The sequence below is a fragment of the Sturnira hondurensis genome, unplaced genomic scaffold (genome assembly GCF_014824575.4).
Source record: "Sturnira hondurensis isolate 20B ecotype Veracruz unplaced genomic scaffold, ASM1482457v3 Scaffold0020119, whole genome shotgun sequence".
NCBI classification, from domain to species: domain Eukaryota; kingdom Metazoa; phylum Chordata; class Mammalia; order Chiroptera; family Phyllostomidae; genus Sturnira; species Sturnira hondurensis.
The window spans coordinates 722,787-726,565 of record NW_028092750.1 but is presented as its reverse complement, the minus strand read 5'-3'; the positions used below and the strand labels follow the sequence as shown (position 1 = coordinate 726,565).

The 3,779-nt window shown below is 37.1% G+C and overlaps 1 pseudogene; it reads right to left on the bottom strand.

Moving 5' to 3' along the window:
• Positions 1 to 1,979: 1,979 nt before the first annotated feature.
• LOC118975212 (uncharacterized) lies at positions 1,980 to 2,090 on the bottom strand (annotated as a pseudogene).
• Positions 2,091 to 3,779: the final 1,689 nt, after the last annotated feature.

Below are 3,779 nucleotides of genomic sequence, written 5' to 3'. Positions count from 1 at the left end.
CTTCTACATTTCCCATACTTCCTACCCTCCCCCTCTCTATTTTCTACCTACTATCTATGCTACTTATTCTCTGTACCTTTTCCCTCCTCTCTCCCCCTCCCCTGTTGCTAACCCTCCATGTAATCTCCATTTCTGTGGTTCTGTTCTTGTTCTAGTTGTTTGCTTAGTTTGGTTTTGTTTTAGTGTGTTTCTTAATAATTGTGTTTGCTGTCATTTTACTGTACATATTTTTACCTCTTTTTCTTAGATAAATACCTTTAACATTTCATATAATAAGGGCTTGGTGATGATGAACTCCTCTAACTTGACCTTATCTGAGAAACACTTTATCTGCCCTTCCATTCTAAATGAAAACTTTGATGGATAGAGAAATCTTGGATGGAGGTCCTTGCCTTTCATGACTTGAAATACTTCTTTCTGGCTCCTTCTTGCCTGTAAAGTCTCTTTTGAGAAATCAGCTGACAGTCTTATGGGCACTTCTTTGTAGGTAACTGCCTCTTTTTCTCTTGCTGCTTCTAAGATTCTCTCCTTAATTTTAATCTTGGCTAATGTAATTATGATGCACCTTGGTGTGTTCCTCCTTGGGTCTGACTTCTTTGGGATTTTCTGAGCTTGCCGGACTTCCTAGAAGTGTATTTCCTTTGCCAGACTGGGGAAGTTCTCCTTTATTATTTGGTCAAATAAGTTTTCCACTTGTTGCTCTTCCCCTTCCCCTTCTGGTACCCCTATAATTCTGATGTTGGAATGTTTAAAGATGTCCGGGAGGTTCCTAAGCCTCTCCTCATTTTTTTGAATTCTTGTTTGTTTTTTCTTTTCTGATTGGGTGTTGCTTTCTTCCTTCTGGCCAACTCCATTGATCTGAGTCACAATTTTCTTTCCATCACTATTGGTTCCCTGTACATTTTCCTTTATTTCACTTAGTGTGGCCTTCATTTTTCATCTAGTTTGAGACCAAATTCAACCAATTCTGTGAGCATCCCGATCACCAGTATTTTGAACTGTGCATGTGATAGGTTGGCTAAATATTTATTGCTTAGTTGTATTTTTTATGGAGCTTTGATCTCTGCTTTCATTTGGGCCATTTTTTTTGTCTTGATGCACCTGTTTTGTAGTGAGGGGTGGAGCCTTAGGTGTTCACCAGGGTGTGGTGACCCACATTGCTGGGTTGTGATGCTTTATGTTGGGGAGGGGTCCAAAAGGGAACAATGACGCTTGCTCTGCTCTCTGCTGGATTTCAATCCCTTCCACCACTACCCGCAAGCAAACTGGGCCCTTCTGGTGCTGATTCCCATTTGGGTGGGCTTGTGTATGATCTAGGACCCTGTGGGTCTCTCCAACAAACTCTCCTGTGAGGCTGGGAGTTTCTCTTGCTGCCCCAACCCCACAGATTTTTTAAGTCAGAGGTTTTGAGGCTTTACTTCCCTGCACTGGCACCCTATGTTGCATGGTCTATCTCACTCCCCAGTTACTCCTCCTAGTTTATTCGCACACAAATGTGGGACCACCTGTTCTGCCAGCCACCACCTTGCTGGTGTCCTCTCCACCCTGACTGTCTGTCTCCGCCCCTCCTACCAGCCTGGATGAATGTTTCTTCTTTAATTTCTTGGTTGTTGGACTGCCATACAGTTTGATTTTCTGGCAGTTCTGGTTGCTTTTTGTTTTTAAATGTGTTGTCCTTCTTTCAGTTGTGTGAGAAGGCAGAGTTGTATCCACATGCACCTCCATCCTGTCTGCCTGTTTTATTACAGGCAGCATATAGTTGAGCCATTTAAAAAACCCATTCAGTTAAAGAGTACAAATTGCCAGTTACAAAAATAGCCATGGGGATGTAACAGGAATATAGTCAATGATATTGTAATAAGTATGTATGGTATCATGTGGGCACTAGACCTATTGGGGAGACATTAGTTATGTAAATGTCCAGTCACTATTTGCATACCTGAAACTAATGTAATGTTGTATGTCACTATAATTTAAAAAGTGGGAAAACTAAAAACAAAGCAAACAAAAATTTCATTTAGATACTATATCTTTTAAACGAATAAGAACAGATACTATGCTTGATCTTAGACAAGAGGCTGAGAAGCGATAGAGATACTACATCTTTCAATTTGGGCGTTCAGACCATTTACATTCAATGTGATTGTGGATATGTTTAAGTGTGCCCTTTTGCTATATGTTTTGTTTATCCCAGTTGTTCTTTGTTCCCCCTTTCCTTGCTTCTTCTGCCTTTTTTTGGGGGATTCTTGACTACTTGTATAATTTATTTTTATCTTCTTTGTTGATTTATAGCTATAACTTATTGTTGTGTTATTTTAGTACAGCTCTAGGGTTTATGGTAAGCATCCTTAATTTATCACAGTCTACCTTCCAATGATACTGTACCACTTGGTACTGTATAGGAATCTTCCTTGTGATCATTTCATTTCCCTCCTGGCCTTTATTCTATCAGTGTCATACATTTTAATTATGTGTACATTCTGAACCCACAATACATTATTGTACTTTTTACTTACACAGTTAATTACCTTCAAAGATATTAAGTAATAGGATAACCATTACATATTAGTACACACAGTAATAATTTCTGATGCTCTTTATTTGTCTGCATAGATCCATATTTCCATGTAGTTTTACTTTCTTCTGTCTAAAGAACTTCCTTTAACATTTCTTGTAGTGAGGGTTTTCTAGTGATAAATTATTTCAACTTTAGAATATCGAAAAAATCTCTACTTCACCTTTGTTTTTGAGAGAAAACTTTGTCAGGTATAGAATTCTAAGTGAAGAATATTTTTCTTCTAGTTTTTTAAAAAGAGGTTGCTTTGTTGTGTTCTTGCCTTTATTATTTCCAAGAGAAATCTGCTGTTATCTTTTTTATTTTAGAATAAAAAAGAATAGTTTTAGATTTACATAAAAATTACAATGTGTTTTTCCTATTATTAACACCTACTATTAGTATGGTACATTTGTCATAATTAATGAACCAATTTTGACTGAAATCCATATTTAATTCCCATTTTCTTTAGTTTTACATAATGTTGTTTTTCTGTTCTGGGATCATATTATGTTTGTTTGTCATATTTTCTTGGTCTCTTTTTGAGTGTGACAATTTCTCATGTTTTCCTTTTTTTTTCCTGATGGCCATGTCAGCTCTAAAGAGTACTAGATAAGTATTTGGTAGAATATCCTTCATGATATTTGTGTAATGTTTATCCCATGGTCAGTCTAAGGTTATGTGTTGTTGGTGGGAAGGCCACGAGTCGGCGTCACCCAGGTCAACAATAGGCACTCTAAAAGTGACTTCTCACTCAATCACCTGGTTGGGATATAAAGCCGCGTTTTCAAATTTCTCCACTGTAAAGTTGCCCTTACAATCCCTTCACCCCCTTAAGAGCAATTTTTAAAAGTAAATCATTTAGAATTCTTCTGTGATTTACCTATTATCTTCCATTTATTTACTTATTCAATTATTTATTGAGGTCTTATGGACTCACTGGTGGATATTTATTTTGTACTGTGGGTTGTAACCCAATGCTACTTAATTTACTTTGTTGCTCAAAATAACAGAACATAGTTTTGTCAGCCATTAATTTTTAAAATCTTTTTTTCTCTCTCCTTCTTCAGGGATTTTCACAACATGTATGTTAGTACAACCAACCCAGTCCTGCTGATGCTGTTTCCCTTTTTCCCTCTCTGTGTTCCTTTTTGTGTAGTTTCTACCACTATGTCTTTAAATTCTCTCTCTCTTTTTTACCTTGCAATGTCTGAGCTACTACTAA